Raw genomic sequence first — 21,584 nt, 5'->3', positions numbered from 1 at the left:
AAAGAGAGAAATAAAAATTGATCATGTCATTCTCTGACTCATGGGTATGTATGTCTGTGACAGAGAATATTGGTTTTGTCCGCTAGTGATTTATTACTTCGAGAAGGCTAGGTAGCGCTTGCATAGGATTTCGCTGCTTCGTGATGAAAAGTAGAACATTTGCAAAAGTACAATGACTATAATCACTCCTCACTTTAAAAGACATCCAGCTGACTTTGTGCAGTTGTATGGTGCTCCGGCGGCACTTCTGCAATGGCTTTGCAGGTCGATGCCTCCTGTTGCGCATTGAGCTGGGCGCCAAAAAAATATGCGTTGATAAATGTTCAACACACTTCTCCGCTCAGTCCATTGCAAGAGAAGGAATGAGAGGGCTCTTTCTCAAGAGCTTACAGGTGTTTATGACCAGGCTAGCACGATGAAAGGAACAGGAATATCCTCTGTGCAATCTGCGCAGACGCACTGTTTGAAATGCAATTCCTAGCCCACTGCTGCATATGTTGGCGCTCGTTCTCCTAAATCTTCGAATCTTGAAGGTAAAGTTTCGCGCCTAGAACACAGTGGAATCTGCTCCCGTTTATCATATAAACGAGTATTTTAGATTCATAATATCATGGCCTCCGCTGCCGACAGCTGGGAATGATCATGTGCATCTACCGACCAGTCCAGTTGACAAAGCTTTGGAGAGCGCGTGAGTCTGGTACGGATAAAATAATAAATTTCACGCCTTCAACGACTCCTTGAGCGCGAGGTAAACACTCTACACTGTGGTATTGAACGTTCACAAACGGCACATAAGAAGTTATGAGGTTTGCGGTAGTAGAAGGCTGCGCATTAACTGAGGCCACATGGGGATCTTTCATGCGCGGGGACATCGCAGAGAGGAGGAGCGTGTTTTTCCGTTCAGCCCCCAACCTGATATTGTCATCGCGGCCGGAAGTCGATCCCAAAACCTAAAGACCTGCAGCCGAATGCTAAAATTCTTGAGGCAGAGCGGATTAGGTTAGGTTAGGTATGAATCTCGTTATCTCCGGATGCTGTTTGTTCAGAAAACTCACCAGGGTAGCCTTCGGTGTCAACGTCCCGTCGTTTTGTCTGGGCGAACGGCTGATACAGATTTTAGGGAAGCTTCTCGTTTGGAGAAGAAATAGTCCATGTTCTCGGATCGGACACGGGACCATTGCCTGTAAGAGGCGGATGGTGTGCCAACTATGCTTATCAGTCCCGCCAGTTGATGGTAGGGCGAGACAGAATCGATTAACAATACGAAGCGGGAATGATATTAGTCCAATGTATTCAGGGCAAGCCCATCATGTGGGGAAAATTTATATTCGGGCATAATTTATCGCTCATCTGCTCTTGGACATGCAAGGAGAGAACGCTGGAGCCGTGCGCGCGCTCGCGCGCAGTAGCGGAAACGGGAACACTCAGCTACGGATGACGATGTGGTACGACGATCCAGTCCTGTAACTAAATTCCGAAATTTGCGCAACGGGCAATAACGTCATTTTTTTGTCCTTTCTTTTTTCTGAACTGCAGCGTAGCCAACAATCCGGTGAGCCCGGTTTACCTCCCTGCCATTCTCTGGCCTTTCTCGCTGACCTTTGTACAGGCTTGTGGTTCAGCGTGCGTGACGGTTACTGCATTCAGATAACGAGCTTTGGCTTATTGTAAGTTATTTTCTCGTGTTGTTGTTCTTCTTTAATCTGCTCGCAAATATAGCGCTTTAAGTTTTCCTTCTTGCGAACGAACCACCATCTAAGGTATGCGCCAATCCTAGAGAGCGCAGCAACATACTTTTGGCGACAAAAATAACATAAAAAATTTCCGACTACTACGTGTATAAGATCACATGATAGGTTTTTGATGAGCTATTATTACGTGTGCGATTTCATCTTCGGTAGACAGGCCGGCATTGTAGTTGGTAAACTCTGCAAAAATACTTTCACTGTTTTACGCCATGTTCTCTACCGTAAGCACGTCTCTTTCGTAGGTCCTCGCTCATTTGAGCACTGCCAAGACTTGCCACTGCGGCACCTTGCGCAAGCGCCACGAAGAAGAGGAGGCAGAAAAGCAATTAGAATCGCTCCTCCGCACGCCAATCCCCCGCCGTGGGTATGTGCCATTCAGCCCAAGGACATCATCATCATCATCCTCCGCACGCGTAGCACCTTCGTCGTTCAGCATTCGGAGATTCCAACGCAGACACTGCACTGGGCGTTCCTTCTTTCTCGACTTGTAGCCATGCAGATTGACTCCTTGAAGACCGTTCCACGTACACCTTCAGTCGTAGCGTCGCTTGTTTCGCCGGGCCTCCTGACATCTCCTTGGCGTGGCACCGCCAGGCCAGGACTAGGCTCCTCTCTCGGGAGCTGTGGTCGCAACGTGGACTCTGCGAAGAGGCCAGCTGAGCGGCCACCGCTTTCCGAGTCCCTCACGGGAATAGTCGTCTCGTATCGGCTCTGCGACAGCAAACACGTGGTCAGGGAGTTGGTGCCGGCCGCTGCTACCGATCTCCACGTGCGTGTCCACGGAGGCCGTATGTCGGGGAAAGAGCCCAGCCTGGGAGGGCCGTTAGCCAACTGCCCATCGACCACCGCGGTGCTTTGTCGCCAAAGGCTTCTCCGGTGAGTTTCATGCAAAGAAACCAGAATAAAAAATCATTCGATTTCTTCTGACATTTTGGTCATAATCATATTTCTAGCTTCGTTATCACAGTAACATGGAAGTTCAGATACTTTGATAGTCTTGCCTGCGAGGCGCTGGGAATAGCATTAAGAAATTAGAAAAAAGCAATTTCGTTCTAACGGCCCTGGTTCTGCAATATCCGCAAAAAAATCGAAAGGTGGTTGTGCAATATGATGTGACATATCTCTTCCAGCAGCATTGAATTTAAATTTACTTCTTCTGTTACGTTTTTAAAATGATCGCCTCCCATGGTGTCTTTAAATTTGCTTCGGCCGTCGCATTTTGTTGTGATGCTGCGAGTTCTTCTGGTGGGTCCGGGCTTTTGCAGGATGGAGGTGACTGTGTGGGTGATGAGTGGAGGATTGAACTCGCCTTCGCTTTTTCGTTACGCTGCTGCATAGGCTTCTGATGGGTGGAGGCTCCTAGAGGGGTACAATGGGTTGTTGCAGCTTTTGGAGGGGGGATGTCCGGGCGGAGAGTGTAGGTGCTTGGTTGGGTGAGGCCTCGTTGGTGGGAGATGAATTTCTCCTCAGCGTGGAGGCTTTACACGCGTGGGCGCGTACACACGCATTCACTCACACGCTAACACACACGCACAGAAAGACGTGCACGCAAAACGCGCTCACAAACACACACGTGCATACACGTACGCGCACGTACACACGCACGCACAAGCACAAACACGCAAAAGCACACACAGGGGTGTACGGGTTTGCTTCTTAGGCGTGATACTTTTGGTAACTTGTGTGTTTTAAGGGTTCCGTTCTCAAGAAAAGGCAGCGAAAAATCTGAATTGATTGAAAAGGTAGCTACATCACGCCTGATGCGCTGTGTGTGTATATTGCTTAAAACATTAGAACAACTGGTAATTACAAACCGGCAACATGACTCTGCGCCATTAAGGTATCGATGTATATGAAGTAAAGGAGTAGCACTAAAAGAAAATTGGGATAATTTCTCGGGAATCACACTCCTGATCTTTGGACTTTGCGAGTACGGCAAACCGCTAGGCTCATCGGGCGCAGATATTGCGCTTGATATTATTTAGTTATTTTAAAGTGCGTACAGGAGCGCTGCTGTTGCGTGGCTATTTTACAATTCGGGGCGGAGGGGGTGCGGGTAGTAATTATATAAGTATCTAGCTCCTATAAAAAGCAGCCTTTCTGAAAGCGTTCCTTCATGGAGAAACTCCATCCATTTGTTCTTTTTTTTAGATTTTTCAACTTCTCTGAAGCCAGAAGTTGAAAAACTAACTGTTCCGAACGATCGCACTGCTCAAACAACACCGAAAAACTGATTAATATTATAGTTGTCAATATTATCCAATATGCTCCTTCTTACGCAGACTGACATGGCGCACGCAGACGACCAGCACAGGTGCTCTTCGGGAGGAGTTGTTATCAGCGCCGACCAGCTCCACACGTCGAACGAAAGGGTGTTTTCCCACACATGTTTCAACGAGCTTGCAGCCAGCGTTCCTAGCGGCACTTCCATCACTCCCCGCCTCCAAGCCGGGACTCCCAACAGCTCCAGCCTTTCTGGTGAGAAGCAGAATAACCTGCATGGTACTAGTCATGGCCTAGCATGTGATTTCGTGTACTCAAATTAAGCTGATGTTGCAAAAAGGGACGGTCTATAGGTGTATCGGTGTGCATGAATTGTCGGCACGCTGGCACGTGTTAACAAGGACGCATGGAATGACATGGATTTTCTCTACCATCCACTGTCTCCTATTCGCGGCCTCTGTGAGGGTTCCTTGCGTTGGCGTGAAGAAATGTTGTGGCTCAGTGGCTCACTGGATATAGCACTCGGCTGCTGGCCCGAAAGCCGTGGGTTCGATACCGGCCGCGCCGGGTGAATTTCGATGGAGGCGAAATTCTAGAGGCCCGTGTACTGTGCGATGTCAGTGAACGTTAAAGAACCCCATGTTGAAGAAATTTCCGGAGCCCTTCACTACGGCGTCCCCCATAGCCTGAGTCGCTTTGGGACGTTAAACCCTAATAAACCAAACCTTCTTCCAGAAAACCCCGGTTACCTTTAACTGTCTTGGTGAAATATGATTTTACGGTACTTATGTGATGCGGGCTTAGCGCTATAAGAATCAAATATGAACCTTTCATCTGTGATGTTACTCACAGGCACTGTTGGCACATACCTTGTTTATTCATTCCCCGATATAGGACTTTACATGAGGGCTGGGCGTTTGGACGGCAATAAATTGGGACAGGCTTGTGATATACTTGGTTATAATGAGGCAGCTTCTTGGATGGTAGTCTTGAGCAGTGCAGGATCACCGGTGAGCCCCATATGGTTGGGAAGGTCATTACACTCGCTAGCGTTGCGCAAAAAGAATGTCTCGTGAAACGTGGTTGTGCGGGCACGTGGCGGAAGAACGCAGTTAGAATAAGGTTATCAATCCTCATTGTTTAAGTCGAAGGTGACGATGAGCGTTCAGTTTCTGGTGTCATGTTCATGCGTTCCTTGCGACACATTATACAGTCACCACGAAGTCAGGTACTGATGTCTTTCAACAATAAAAGCTCAGAAGAGAGTCTTGCAATAACACAGAAGACTTCCTTATGTCATTGGCGATCAGCCATCTCAAGTGTCCTTGCTTGCCTATAACCCCCATGCAGAAATATACCAGAGAAGATTCAGGTGTGATTTCACAAGAATTTCTGTCATGCCATTACACATCAAGAACTCTCATGTTGTTTTCATGCATTCATTTGTGGTACGCGCAAACACATACATGAAATAAATTCAGCAAGCGCCAGAGGCAATTGTGGGGGTTATAATTTGTGATTTTATGGCAGTGTCGGCAGTGTGCAAAAAGAGAAGTCGGGCATTGGCTAGTGATGGTTTTCTTGAACAAATGAGTTTTGCTTGTCCACAGCAACTTAAACATTACACAAAACATTCGACTCTTTTCATGCTTTAGTGTCCAGATGAGTGGTCGTTACTTCTGATCTCTATGCGATGCGATGAACGCATCGCGTGATGACGTTGATTTGAGTGACTGAATAACGTGCTACCAGCAAAAGTGAAGGGAATAGGTTTTTTTAGAAAGTGTAAAATATAGGCTGGAATACACTGGGGTACAGCAATGAAGAACGTAATATGAAAGGCTCCCTCAATCGCAGGCTCCATATAGTGCGTCAAGCTGCAAGCGTAAGCGACCGCTGCTTTCAATATAACTCCGAGCAGTGCAAAATGAACGCAACAAAATAAAACGCAAGTGACAAGCATGCGGTGTACCAATGTGCGAGATAAAAAAAAGAAGACAGCGCAGTCTCTCGATCTTCAGGGACCTCATCATGTGTGTTTACATTATTGAAATGTTCAGCTGGATTAGAAAGATTTGTGTCGCTACCATGCTCGCAGGTTGTGAGGCTATCTAGCGCTTTATTGCAGTAATGAATGCCCCGGAGCGCCGTTTTGCACAGTGGTGTGGTCTCTACCAAGGATAAGGAGCGCTAAGATAGTAGAACGGACAGCTCCAGTTTGCCGAGCGCTTTTATGTGGCCAGCTCGCTGCACGTCAAGGCTCGGAATACGTTGGCACGCCTAAGAGGCCTGAAAGGAGCTTCTGAACAACGTTGGTTTCCTGTGCGAGCATGTTTCTACATTTACACAGAATAGAAAGAAGAGGAAATAATTGTGGCCACATATATCACGCCGGATAAGTTGGCTAATCAGCGTGTGGTGGCATGGTGTAATTGTTAGAGCGGTGCGATCGAGACTTTTAGGTCGGCGGTCCGAATCCGTATACTGTCGGCAGCTTTTATTGCATTTTTTTGCTTTCGCTTGGCTTTTTTATTTTCCTACTTGTTTCGCAAGACTGATCTCAATATTTGGACCGGATTGTGCAACGGCCGGTCGGACATGACAGAGTCAAGAACCAATAATCAGAGAAGGATTAATTAAGAACACACTGGAATCACGGTGGCCAATTCATTTTGGAAAGCCATTAGGACTTCATTAGGAAAATCACCAGAAAGTCATAAGAGAGGTATAAGGTCCTAATGTCAAAAGTCACTAGGGCTTCTAAGCAGAGTAGGTAGATGTTTTCTTAAGGGTGGTGTTCAGTCTTTCCGTCTTCCGTCTCCTAAATTTGCGCAGTGTTGTATGCCTAGTTGTCATGAATTCCCAACTTGCTTGATCAGCCACACTCGCAGAAAGTACACATCTTGGTGTCGGGAACCAAAATGTGTAGTGGACACCGAACACTCAGAGAAGCCGATGCTATGGTGTTTCATTCGTTAAATGCTAGCCGTGAGGACGGAAGATTCAGGTCAACCTACTCGAAACTGCGCGGCGGTTTGGCGGGCAGTCTTTTTAACCATGAATTTTCGCTTGTCTGTGCAGACTTCACTGCACTACTTCGCACTCCGCAAGACAACTCACGCACTTCTGTTTGTGCCCTTTAACGAGCGCTCTTATTTGTCGCCTATCTATGAATGCTTGAAGAGAGAGCATGCACAGCACTTTTGCAAATGCATATTGTTACGTGCTTAGCACGCATGGGGGGTTATTCACGGAGGGGATCGGTCGGAGCAGGATGGAAGCAGGAAGCCTACCAGCGTCCTTCAGCTCTTTCTCTTCCTTTCTTTCTTCTGGTCACTCCATCTTCTGCTTCTTGCGTCGAGGTTCTGTGCAAGCACGTGACATTTCCCTCCTCGCAGACGAAGCCCGTCGGGCGAGTTAAATAGACCGTCTGGGATGGAATCGCTTGAGGCGGGCTACATGCACCACTTGAGACTGGCGTGACCGTCGACCACTAGCAGTTAGTCGTGATATAACGTAATTAACGTCACTTATGCACTCCAACACCACAAACGGTCCAGTGTAGTGGGATAGCAGTTTCTGACACAGACCACGCTTGCGTAGAGGGGTCCACAACCACACAATGTCACCAGGAACATAAGACACTTCTTGGTGTTGGACGTCGTAGCGGTTCTTGGAACGCTTTTGTGAAGATAAAATTCGAACGCGGGCAAGCTGGCGAGCTTCTTCAGCTCTGCAGAGTGTGGTCGCAAGAGGAGGTTCGTCGTGGACGAAAAATGGTAGAATGGTGTCAAGGCCGCAGCGAGGCGAGCGAGCATAGAGCAGGTAAAAGGGGCTGTAGCCAGTTGTCTCATGTTGCGCTGTGTTGTATGCATGAGTAATGAACGGGAGGACGCCATCCCAGTCCTTATGATCTGCAGCGACGTACATAGCAAGCATGGTGGTGAGCGTCCGATTAGTGCGTTCTACCACACCGTTCGTTTGGGGATGATATGGCGTGGAGTGGCGAAAACTGCAGCTGCTGAGGCGGAGAAGTTCTTCAACAACGTCCGCTGTAAATTGGCGTCCACGGTCGCTAATGAGAACTGCAGGAGGGCCGTGCCGAAGAATGACGAATCGAAGTAAGAAGTTAGATACTTCAGACGCAGTAGCAGCTGGTATCGCGGCTGTCTCACAATAACGGGTTAAGTGGTCTACGCACACAAAAATCCATCGATTTCCTTTCGAGGACCGTGGGAAAGGTCCAAGGAGGTCAATTCCAACTTGCTCAAACGGGGCTGTTGGAGGTGTGATTGGCCGCAGTTTACCCGGTGGACTTGAAGTTGGCAGCTTAAAGCGCTGGCATTGCACACAGCTGGCTACATAGTGCTGGATGGTTGAACGCATGTTAGGCCAGTAAAATCGTTGTTGTGTGCGGTGGAGTGTGCGTGTCACTCCCAAGTGCCCAGACGTGGCGTCGTCGTGCATCATTTCAAGAACTGTGATGCGTAGGTTTTCGGGTACGACAAGAAGCATGCGTGCTCTTCCAGAAGCGAAATTCTTCTTATAAAGCAAACCGTCGCGAATGCAAAAAGTATTCTTTGCAGAATCATAAGCGGCATCATACAAAGAGGTTAATGTTTGGTCTTTGCGTTGCTCAGTTCGGAAAACTTGAAGATCGGGGAAGGCTTGTGAAAGTGACGCCAAGTATTCATCAAAGTTGTCTGCGTCGTCATCAGTCGTTTGAAGCGGCAAACGGGAAAGACAATCGGCATCTGAGTGTTTACGGCCGCTTTTATGCACCACAGTGAAATAAAATTCTTGTAGGCGCAAAGCCCATCGAGCAAGCCGGCCACAGGGGTCACGAAGACTCACTAGCCAGCAAAGTGAGTGGTGGTCGGTCACGACGGTGAAAGCATTCCCGTACAGATAGGAGCGGAAGCGCTGTACAGCGAAAACAACGGCGAGACATTCTTGCTCAGTAACCATGTAATTTCTTTCGCTCTTACTCAATGAACGGCTGGCATATGCTACCACGTGCTGATCGTGACCATGGCGTTGTATAAGTACAGCGCCGATACCGATACCACTTGCATCAGTGTGCACTTCAATTGGTGCAGATGGACAGAAGTGGCGTAGGATGGGGCCCGAGGTCAAAAGAAATTTCAGATGTCGGAAAGCTGCGTCACATTCGCTGGTCCAATTGAACGGTGCATCTTTATGCAGCAAACACGTGAGTGGGTAAGCGATGTCCGCAAACCTAGCTATAAAGCGTCGAAAGTACGAGCAGAGCCCTAAAAAACTCTGCAGCTCTTTCACTGATTGAGGCACCGTAAAACTTTTGACAGCTTCAATTTTCTTTGGATCTGGTCGAACACCTTCTTTATCAACTAAATGACCAAGAACAATTGTTTCACGGTTCCCAAAATGACATTTCTTGGAATTGAGGATAAGGCCAGCTCGTTCCATGCAATCAAGCACAATATCCAGGCGGCTGTTGTGCTCACTAAACGTTTTGCCAAAAAATTACAACGTAGTCCAAATAACATAAACAAATTTGCCACTTAAGGCCTCGCAGGATTGTATCCATGAACCGCTCGAATGTTGCAGGTGCATTACATAATCCGAAAGGCATAACGTTAAACTCGTAAAGTCCGTCGGGTGTTATGAATGCCGTTTTTTCCCTATCTGCAGCGTGCATGGGGATTTGCCAGTAGCCGGATCTCAAATCAATAGAAGAAAAGTATGAAGCGGAGTGCAGACAATCAATTGCGTCATCTATACGTGGAAGCGGGTAGACGTCCTTCTTCGTGGCCGTATTTAAGCGACGGTAGTCAACACAGAACCTCCATGTGCCATCTTTTTTCTTAACAAGGATAACTGGAGCTGCCCAAGGACTGGAAGACTCTCGAATTATGCCTCGCTTTAGCATCTCTTGCACTTGGTCATCTATTAACTTACGTTCCGTGGCTGAGACTCGATAGGGCTTCTGGCGTATAGGAGGTGCGGAGCCGGTGTTGATCGTGTGATGAATACGACTGGTAGGCGGTGGTGAAGAATCGTCTTTGGCAAAGTCGAACGCGAACACGTGCTTCAGAAGGAGTTCCACTAGAGTGCGACGCTCGGTTGTGGGAAGAGCCTGATTAATCATAGCCTTAACTTGGGTCTCCATATCTCTTTTCACGTGCTGCTCACTGACAGAGTTGGTTAACGTCGCGACGGAACCTGACACACCTTCTTCGAAACGGGCGAGTTTGAGGCCCCGGGGCAACACAGCTGGCTCTTCAGAGTGGTTCACTGCCCACAGCTCGGTACGGCCTCTCACCACAGGAGCGACGCAACGAGGCACGACGATACTCTTCTTAGAGCAGGCGAGTGTCGTAGGCTCTACCACAGCTTCGAAAGATTCGCACTGATTGTGAATAGAGGAAACCCGCACGAATGCTGCGGAGAAAGCTGGTACAATAGTGTCTTCTTCCACCGCAAATGCTCCAAAATCCGGTGTCGAGTTATCCACAAGAGCTGAAAGTAGCGAAGAATTCAAAGCAATTTCTCCAGTACGACAGTCTAAAGTTGCACCACACTCTTGCAGAAAATCAATTCCAAGAATCACATCATGCGTTGACCGTGGTAGCACCGCGAATTCTGTTCTAAACGTTAGACCACCAATAACAACATCCGAAGCACACACACCAAGTGGAACCAAAGGTTCACCACCGACACCACGGAATAACGCTGCACGGTCACCACTAAACATCACTTTCCTACTTAAACGGTTCTTAAACCTCAAACTCATAACGGATACGGTAGCACTAGGGTCCACAAGAGCCATTGTTTTCACACCATCAATAAATACTTCCACTTTGTTCTTCAACATAAACACGGGCAGAGGTATATTGGACGTCATCGACACGCCGGCGGCCTCACCTCCATCGGCCGCGCCTCCTAGTTTCCCGGAGGCGGAGGGGATGCACGACGTCGAGGAGAAGGTGACCGCCGTTGGCGCTGAGGTGGCGGCGTCACACTGCGGTCAGATGTAGGTGATGAACTCCGCAAAGTGCTCGGACGGTATGGGTCCCAAGCGGACGTTGAGGATCGCTGCTGCGCGGTGTGCACTTGTCCGTAAGTAGGCGCCGGGGGTTGGCAGTCTTGAGAAGTCGGGAAACGACGGCCGCAATATCTAGCGATATGCCCTGCAATGCCACACCGGTAGCACAAAGGTGGAGAGCGCCAGCGACCGCCATAAAAGTCCTGGCGAACAAAGTCGCGACGTTGGCGGGAGCCAGGATCTCGCTGCTGACGAACCACGTCTTCTGGGTAGGTGGGCCTCCTTTCCGCCGGCTGATGGCCATAACGTTGGGCAATGTTCCGATCGTCCATGGGCAAAGTGCCGTTAGGTTGAGCCCACGGAGTCGACAGGGCGGCAACATCTTCCTCCGGTGCAGAACTGTGCCGCAGATATTCTGTGCGGCAGAAGGTGTCCCGGGATCTGGACAATTCCTCGCGCACAATCGCTCGAATCATATCAGCCATAGAATTTGGAGGACAGGCTTCAACACTGGCTATAGAGGTGACATTGGCCAATCTTCCGAATTTAGGGGTAATTCGACGCAGCTTAAGAGCTTCAAATGTTCTGCAATGTTTTATAACGTCAGCGGTGGTGCTCAGGCTCTCTTTACTAATCAGGAAATTGTAAACATCTTCCGCAATTCCCTTTAGAAGGTGGCCGACTTTGTCTTCTTCAAGCATACTGGAGTTATCTAGCTTGCATAACTTTAAGATGGCTTCGATGTATGCCGTGCAAGTTTCTCCGGGTACTTGCGCGCGGTGAAGCAATGTCTGTTCCGCACGCTTCTTCTTTGCCGATTCATCCCCAAAATATTTCTTGCATTCGGTCGTAAAGGTTGCCCATGAACTCAGTGTATCCTCATGATTGTCGAATCAGTCAAGGGCAGTGGCGGCAAGGAAAAACACCACGTTAGCCAGTTTGGTAGCAGCGTTCCAGCGATTGTATTTGCTCACCCGCTCGTAGTGTTTCAGCCACTCGTCAACGTCCTCTTCAGGTTTTCCAAAAAATGTGCGGGGCTCTCAATAATGTGGCCAGTTGTTCGCTGTGGATGTCCCGGGTTGCTCGGCATTGTCGTCTCCAGGCATGTCCGATGGCAGGGGTGGGAAGCCTGCGACTCTACGGCTCCTTCGGTAGATGGAATGCTCCGTGGTCGATACCCAATATATTTCTTTAATGTAACGTTATGTTGGAGGCTACCGACATGCATACCAATGAATAACCGATGAGGGGCTGATGGGACAGCTGCAGTGCGTTGTGGGCAGATTAGAGAAGAGTCACTGAGGTGCTGTGGACATTTGAAAAGGAGGAAAAATACAGCCAGCAGTGCGCATGCTATCAACGAACAAGACTAGGAATGTGTGGAGCGGAAGAAAGAAATACCAAACAAAAGTATCGGAAATTTTTTTACAACGCCTACCAACCTGACGTTTTGAATTTCGGGCATAACACCAGGATATGGCCCAGCAGTATTGCCTAGGAGGAGTACTTTCGTATAACTCTAGAGAGGATAAGCTCCTATTAGATTATGTGGCAGAAAAAAAGACGCTGACAATGAAAACGGAGCTGTAAAAAACTGAGAACCAATAAGTGATAAGCGACAACCGATGAAAGTTCAACTGGAAGTCAATGTGCCAGGCGATGCCTTCGAGTTGTGAGCGATTATTTAAGAATGATGAAGAAAGTGCCTGTGATATATCGGCAATGTTTGTTTGCCCTTCTTAGTTCCGGATTTAGAATCAGAATCCTGTCAATCCGGGTAGGTTCTCTTGATTCATATTTCAAATGTGTAAAAACCTTCCACTCCATTGCTTCTGCTACGGTGACAGCCATATAATGGTACCGGCTTTTTTTTCTACGACGACCATTAAGACGTTGTGCTTAGGAGAATCCGGCTAGCGGATAGTTTTAATATTTCGTTCACCAGGACATTCCTCATGAATAAAAGTGCGACTGCATGAATCCTTTTCTTTCGGCACATAATTAGTAGCTACTCTGTTTTTGGCAAGAGAGTGTTGGCTATACCTACATTTCTTTGCATTTTTCTACGGAAATATCTGAGCGGAGGTTATTATTAACGTGTCTATTAACGGGCCCAGGCTCCGCTACCCGGCACACGTGGAGAGAGACGTGTGTGTTAGCCTTGCCGCGTATTCACCCACGCGGAAGGCGTTATGGGATGGGCCGTGCGCCGCCTCTATCACCACCAGCACTGCAAAGGTGCTGGCAGTGTTTCAGCGGGCACACCGCAGCGGAGCGGTCCCGCGGGAGTCGGCGGATGGTGATATCGGCTGCTTTCCCCCGCCCACCTGCGTGAGTGGCATCTCGCAGACGCCTGCACACTTCTGTTAACGACCTTAAACTCAGTGACAAACTTACGAGAGGGAACCAACGACAACTATTCGACTCCTGGCCAGCCTGGCGGCTCGTCAGCAGCAGTGGCTTCCTAACATTTTAAGCCGGAAGCGCTTAATTCTTCATCGTTGTAAGCAGGCCTTGTCAACAGAAATGTCCCGCTTTTCAATTGGTTGAAATGGTCGTGACGTCACAGTGCGCGAATTACAAACATGGCCAGTGGTACTGTGGCTAGTAACCATGAAACCGATTAAAGGGACAACATAGTGATGCTCCAAGTTAAACAAAAAAATAAAACTGAGTAGGAAATTGGTCAAGTTGGGGCAATAGAACCAGAGTCTCCAGAGTGCGAGAAAAGCACACTAACCACTCCGCCATGCCAGCTCGATGGTGTGGAATGAATAAAGGTGCGTCTAGTGAATACGATGTCTTCGTTAACTCCCATCTTCCTCCTTTTTGTAACGAAAAAATAAAAATAAGTTTAAACAAAGTGAAGCAAATATTTAAAGCATTAAAGAGAGAAAAGGTGAAAAATAAAAACTCAAAAATAATAATAAAAAGAAAGATAAGATTGCATACTAATGCACAATGAAAGGCTTTCACCTTGCAGTACGTTAGAGACCCAAAGTGCCCCTGAATTTCTTCTAACAGTTGCAGAAGCTCCAAACATGTGTTGCATGGTGCCCAAAGTGTGACTAGGCTGCTCCACCGACACCGAGTGTCTCGCAGCTTAGAGTATCTTATTCGTATCTTCTTCAACTGAATAGCCGACAGGGAACACGCCAAGTTCTTTTTGTCTGGATTTGACGATGTATAGTAGATGAGGCACAGTAGAATGTAACTTAGTAAAGATGTCAACCAGATTTAAAGTGGCGTTTTAGACGTCACATGTTTAGAAATAGGCACTAGTAAAAGAAACTAAATTATATTTTGAACTTCTGGGTCTCTGTGAGATGCAGTTCGCATGCTTTGTTATCTCTAATAGCAGATGTTATTTGTACTTCGTGCTGCTTGCCACTTTCTGGCGAGCGCTCTTCGCTTATCTCTGCAGTAGCCCATTTAGTAGCATTGCCTCGCACTTTTTTCAGAAGCTATGCGGGATCTGGGGCAGAGGTATTATGAGGCACGTATTTCCTTATCCCACGTAGGGAAGCGTGGAAAAGTATGAACCATGTGCAACACACATTTTTCCTATCGGCGGTTACATTCCGTCTTATGCTGTCAGCTATACGGGATTGCGTTTGCGTTCCCTCCAGACTCACGTGTGTCCCTGTAATGGTCTGTTAGGGGGGGGGGGGGGAGGTATTTGTAGCTCGTTGTTTTATTATGCGAACAGTGTGTAAACGTCATGACTATCATCGCTCGCGCTACATTTCGGAAATTAAATATACTATGCCGGATGGAATTAAGGCAAACATATCGCCAAAGCGGCGTTTGTTCTTGGTGGATGAGAGCCTGCTCTGTGTTTTATGCACCGGAAGAAGGGACAGCAAGGCACCCTTTTTTTAGCATTCAGGTGAGGAGGTGTCTGCAGTTAACAGTGTACATCATCAAATTTGACTTGACGATCTCCAGATCTTAAAATAAAAATATAAAATCTTCGTGACCAATGGCATTCGGGGTTTTGAATTCTGGTTTTTCCTGAAGCCGAATGAAATTGCCTAATGGTGATGAGTACGTGGTCTGTCTGCGAGCCTCATAAAAAAACTACGCTGCAGTATATAAATATTCCATGCATTTTTTTTCCTTCCTACCCGGAAACTTTATTTACTCTGCACGTAGATTGTAGAATTGACTTAAATAGATCGGGGCCTCTGTGCCTGTATTAATTGTAATTACAGACTTAGGCGAAGCGTATTTCGCAGTGGTTGTTTCCCATTTTATTTCACCTCATGCACTTCTCTATTTTCTTTTCATGCAGATCGCTCTGGCTTCCGCGCCGCCATATACCACCCGTATGGTGAAGGCGGTACTTTGGAGCATATTTTTTTCACAACATTTAATTTTCTGTTAAATATAGCGTATTTTAATCGGACCTGTACTTGATTAAAAGTGACGGATTTGGCTATCAGTTGTCTCGACTTTTAGTGGTAACATAACGGCGTTTTGTGAACATGTAGAAATTATGCTTGAACAATACACTCATGCATTTTATTGGCTTACTCTCTCTCAGAAAAGCAGCAACAATAAATGAAAACAGTTTCCTGTGGTGATAAGTGTTAAAAATGAGCACAATTACTGCAGCTAAGTTACAAACTGCAACAATTTCTTGGTGCATACCTGATTTGTTAATCGCTCCAGGGGGGATCGCCACACCATTGTGTAAAAATTTAAGTTTGCACGATATTAAATTTTTGTCCCTGTAGTATTACTACACAGCCTTGGGAATCAATTCTAGTAAACTACTTTTAAAGGAAGAAAAGAAGGCAGGCTGAGAAGTAAAAGGTGTAATTGTCAGCAGCCTTCTTTATGGCGTAGATATAGATCAGTGCTATTTAACATGGGCCTCCTGGATGCTGCTGAAAGTTCCAGTTTCAAATTGAGCTTTGAAAATGCTGGCTGTCTGCTGCTGTCAAATGATCCATACGGGCCGGCGGCTCGTGATGCAAAGGGCGCTGCATCGTGTCAACAAAGCTGCATGATGTTACCTCCTAGCATAAGGGCTTTAACACGTAATAAAAAGACTGCGTCGTAGCAAGTCCACATCGCCGCTATTGTCAGCGCCCGCCACCGGCTCTCTGGCGGTGACAGCACAAAAGCACTGCCGTCGCAGTTGTCACCCTTGAAGGACGGTATTAACGGTGCAATCCACAAGTAGGCGCAGCGTAGTGATCGAATGCGTGAGACAACTGCGCCAAATTCAATATCGCAAGGCTTTTGCGCACCATTCAGAAGAATGCAAGTCGGCAGAACTCACGTCCATTCACAGCAGATCGAAGACACCGTAGAGCCGGCTATTTCTGCGACTTTTGCTGCGATATATAGTACACAACAGACGAATAAGCGGTTTTCCACGTCACAAGCCTTCGGATGGGTCAGAGAAAACCTTGCCCAGCAGTATCCCGCCCCCAGTACTACTCACCTAGAAAAGATCGAGCGTGTGTGGCATAGGATGAACACTTTCACGCTATCCTCCCCGACTGCCCTGTGATTACTATCTTTGGTTTGCTGTTTTTTAGTTGTATCAGCTTTATTGACTTTCAGGCTTGGTTTACTACGGCATATTTTATTTTACGCTCTAGCCGCAGGGCATGGCTACGAAAAAGAGGGCTGCTTTATAATGAAAGAATTTAACACTTCTTGCTAGGTCTAGAGAATTACGCTCACTTTGCCTCATCTGTGCCCTAAATCATTGCGAGGCAATTACGAGCCTGAAAATAGTCGAAAGCTGAGAAGGGTCTCTCGAGGTGGGTTTTGAAAACAAGCTTTACGGTAGTTGGTCTCTTAATTCCTTTGAAATTTTGTGTCAGCAGAATAGATGTTTTCACGAAACTGCTGCGGTGCTCTCCGTGTACGCATAATGAAGGAAGTTCATGTCTGTTTACAATCATGCTGAATTAGGCAGGTGCCTTTAGCATTTCGAAAATGTCTGGAACATAGAGGTGTTGTAGAAAGATCGGCATCACCGGAGAATGCATACCGTCAAGGCAGCCAAAGCAAGACGCGGACTTTGGTGCAGTAAAGTACGCCGTGAGGTCTCCTGGCTGAAATTCGTATCCTCTATAACAAATCTTCTTTGTCACCTGACACCTATATCTTAGCTGCCGCTCAGAGATGCACTAGACCGAACTACTCCAAAGTACTGCCCCCATATTTCGCCAGGACAAAACTCGAACCGTGTTTAAACCGGGCAAATCTGGAACAAAAAACAAGAATGTTGCACATTCAAAAACTTTGTGCGTAAAAAATATTCAGTGTGAAGATTTGGTTTCCATGATGCTTTCTGCATTAAAGGTCTGAATGGCCATTCAGTGCTGGCCACTAGGCTACGTGCTTTCCGTGAGACTTTATTCAAAAACTTACCTTATATTCAAGCTCAAGCTTGGCAGATGACAGGTACAATAAATGGACAGTGGAAGCGCACTATTAGTTCGACCCAACCAACGCACACACCACATCTGTCGCCGAGCATGTTCGTATTCGCGAGTTCGGATAATAACGCTTGGATATGTGGTAGTCGTTTGTTGTCTCCCTCTCTTGCCTAACACATGGCATTCTAGAGGCCTTTTGCATTTTTATCGCACTGGAGCGAAAATTCTTAGAGTAATACCAAACTTTATTTCGGTGCAGGCAGGCCTGTCAATGAAAATTTAATCGTGATAAAGGCATGCTTTTCTATAGTGCTGTTTTACTAATTAGTTTTTTGAACAGCATCGGTTGAAGGATGGATCTTGAAATCCAAAGTCCTTTTCAAAGCTCCCAAATGCCGGTCTTCCACCTGCGTCTGGCAGGGTGGCTCGATAGCAACGCCAGCGCTTCCAATCTCTGCAGGTGGAAATGATTTAGACCTCCTCCTCTCAGTCTTTGAAATACCGACGCTGCAGTTCGAGCTTCACGGAGCAGTCAATTAGGAAGACCCGTGGTCTCGTAAATTTTTGAACAGGATGGTACTTCTAATAATAAACGGTGATGCCCATGAATGATGTGATAGGGCGTTTTTTGGCGTCTTGGCTGAAATATCGTGTGGTGTGAGGTTTAAATACGGTAGAGAAAGATGTCCGCTCCTGTTTATACTACTAATACCAAGTTAAAGTCATTTTCGCTCGCGTCACTTGGCATTCGGACGCCTTCAGCGTTACGACTCTCTAAAAAAGCATCAGAACTGCCAGCGGGTGTTGTACGTGACTACAACGGTAGGGTTAAATATTTCCACATCACCTACAAGTGAAAATAGTGCGTGTCCCAGACTCTGTAGGACCTCATCCATGAAAGCTGAAAAGAATAAAATAGATTCCCAAAGCTGAAATTGATATCCTTCAAACAGAATGTCCACAGAGACGACACAAACGATGCGTGTCGACTAGTCGACTGAGAATGCAAAACCTGAAAGCAGGCATGGATGAAAACAATCCAGGCACCAGTGAGGTGAGCTTTGCAGACCTTTTGTACACTTCCTTTGCTTAATGACATCGTGTAAGCTTGGTCATCTTTTGTGGTTAGGTTGAGCTTCCTGCAGGCAATTCTCGCAGTTCAGTCTTTTTCAGTATAAGAATATGCAATATTTTGAATACCGTGAATGCGAATGTTTAGTTTCGAAAAACGTATCGAATATCGCATTATGAAGCCAATGTGCTTTTATGTGTGACTCTGTCTCCGTTCGCAGCTCCTTGAATTCCCACCTAGCCGGTATTCTGAAGAACGAACGCTCGGTAGAAACTGATAACAAAATCATCGCGATGGCTGCTGCGCCGTGGAGCAAGCATGAGCGCAACATGAAACGCTTGATCTGTACGTGACCGGGACAGATCGAGCGTGACCGGGACAGATCGCTGGCTTCTCTCCTGCTCCTGAGAAATCCCAGTTTCTCCTTCTCAACCATTCCTCCTACCAGCGCTCACACAACCACTTCGTCTCTCTCCACCTTTCTGGCTCTCCCAAAGCTGTCGTCACACAATGCAAAGTTCTTGGCTTCCCTTTGCATGCTGCTAAGAATGTGCAAGCCCTCCACAGCGCTGTCACCACCTGCCACTCTGTAACTCACCTGCGCCGCGTGGCCACTCGACGCTCAGGTCTCAACGAGGCTCACGCGTGCCGAGTTGCCCACGCGCTGGCCCTCAACAAGGTCTTGTACTTTGCACCCTACGCTTCCTTCACTCAGACTCAACTTAACGCTCTCGAGACTGCCCTTGCGGGCCTCTACAAGGCAGCTCTCAAGCTCCCTATCACTACCTCTACCACTAAGCTCTTTGCCACAGGCCTCTTCCATCGTCTTCGTTCTCTTCTCAGTCTCCATCGTGACTCGCAGCTTGCCCGGCTTTCCCTTACCCGTCAGGGCCAGTGGTTATTGACTCAAGCAGGTATCTCGCCCATTCCAATCTCCCCGTTTACTTCTCCTATTCCCACCCCGCTCCCAATCTTCGTATCCTTCCCCTCCCGACCAACATGTCGGGAGGGGAAGGATCGGTCGGACCCTTCCTGTCCCAACTGCCCCTCTATCTATGCGGACCTGGCCCATTTCCTCTTCTATTGCCCGGATGCTCAACAGTCGGGTTCCTACCCCTCACCCTTTCTATCCATCACCACCTGGCTCGAATGATTTGGCGCTGAAGGGGAAGAAGAACAGCGACTTCTGGTCGCCTAGGCGGCCGACATGCTCGGCCTATCAATGGCCTGTCAGTGGCCACGGGAACAGTGACATCGGCATATTTCCAATGCTTCGCTTCTTTACCGTGCAGGCCGTGCTGGCGCTCGCCATATCAACTTCGCCGGCTGCAGGCATTGACTCGACGTTTTTCCCTGGTACAGTGGTTGCAAGATCTGGGATTCGTTTCACCGACAACTTCAGCTTTCCACCTGGCCGGGCTTTCCTGCTCATCGAATCCCTCGTCCACACCCATCCAGCGTCATCGATGATGGCATCACCACCCACACCAGATTTAAAGCGACAACACGCTGGCTTTCCCTTCAGTGGGCACGGGAACAGTGACATCGCCATACCTCCAATGCTTCGCTTCTTTACCGTGCAGGCCGTGCTGGCGCTCGCCATATCAACTTCGCCGGCTGCAGGCATTGACTCGACGTTTTTCCCTGGTACGGTGGTTGCAAGATCTGGGCTTCGTTTCACCGACAACTTCAGCTTTCCACCCGGCCGGGCTTTCCTGCTCATCGAATCCCTCGTCCACACCCATCCAGCGTCATCGACGATGGCATCACCACCCACACCGGATTTAAAGCGACAACACGCTGGCTTTCCCTTCAGTGGGCACGGGAACAGTGACACCGGCATACCTCCAATGCTTCGCTTCTTTACCATGCAGGTTTGTACGCACTATTTGCAAGCTAGAAAATGCGACGATCGCTGTTTACTTCTGTTCCCGTGCCCGCGGGTGTGCTTTGATGTTGCTTGTGAATGCTTTTCAATGATTTCTCTGCTTTTGCGCTCTGGCGACATTGAATCCAACCCGGGTCCTATGACTCGCTTCCTTGACATAGACAACCTGCCAGACAATCCGTCTGATCAAATGAAAGTTATGTTTAAGCTGCTTAAGTATGTACATTCTCGTACGTTGCAAAGCTCTAAAGATCAGGCCGAATTAGCAGCTGATATTAAAGACATTAGGAGTAGTCAAAAGAACATTGAATCAAAGTTAGCTGGCATGCACAAGAGGCTTGATGAACTCGAGGAAAAGGGAAAGAAAATCGACGACATGGATCAGGAGCTCTAAGCTTTAAAGAAATCTGTAGAAGGCCAACGTTCTCGAAATGATTTGCTGCAGTCTCGCCTTGATGAAGCCGAAGATAGATCGCGACGTGAAAATCTAATATTCAGGGGTATACCCGATGAGGAAGAAACTTGGGCAGACACTGAATCTAAACTCCTGGAAGCCTTGACTAAGATTGTCGAAGTATGCCCCTCGAGTCCAATTACACGTGCACATCGCCTGGGCATTTTTTCAGATGAGAAGTGTCGACCAATCATAGCTAAATTTTCTGACACTAAATTGAAAGACAAGATATTAACCCTTCGTAACAAATTTAAAACGGAGAACATCGCAATCAGTGAAGATTTCTCACCGGCTACGCGCCAGGCTCGGAAAAAACCTTTTGAATTCGGAAATATTCACGCTGGCCCTCGCTCTTTTAAGATACGCTATAACAAGCTGCATATCAATAAAAAATGCTTCATGTATAACCCTACCAAGGACACTGTTGAAGAAATTGTGGCACGTGGCGAATCGTCTAGATTGGATTCTGTGGCTGGATCTTCCGCTTCACCGTAGGGAATCGCGAGGGGTAGTGGACAGTTGCCATCGTCGATATCTGTTCTTTATACTAACGTCAGGAGCCTACTTAACAAGCATACTTCTTTATCTTCTGCCATAGACACATGCTCAGCTGACATTATAGCGCTAACCGAAACCTGGCTCCCAACGCATGTATCGGATTCCGAAATCTTCCAAAACGCTCATCGCTACTCGGTATATCGTTGCGATAGAATAGCCAAACGTGGCGGCGGTGCTTTACTTGCTATTTCTAAAGCGATTCCGTCTTCA

General features: G+C 47.5%; 1 pseudogene; it reads left to right on the top strand.

Annotated features, from left to right (window-relative positions):
• The first annotated feature begins 20,450 nt into the window (after nucleotides 1-20,450).
• Nucleotides 20,451-21,311, top strand: LOC149356509 (uncharacterized; annotated as a pseudogene).
• The last annotated feature ends 273 nt before the right edge of the window (nucleotides 21,312-21,584 follow it).

Source organism: Amblyomma mixtum, chromosome 3, assembly GCF_055824585.1.
Source record: "Amblyomma mixtum isolate Tamu chromosome 3, ASM5582458v1, whole genome shotgun sequence".
Classification (NCBI taxonomy): Eukaryota; Metazoa; Arthropoda; class Arachnida; order Ixodida; family Ixodidae; genus Amblyomma; species Amblyomma mixtum.
Note: the sequence above shows the minus strand (reverse complement) of the source record. Positions and strands in the feature narration are given on the sequence as shown.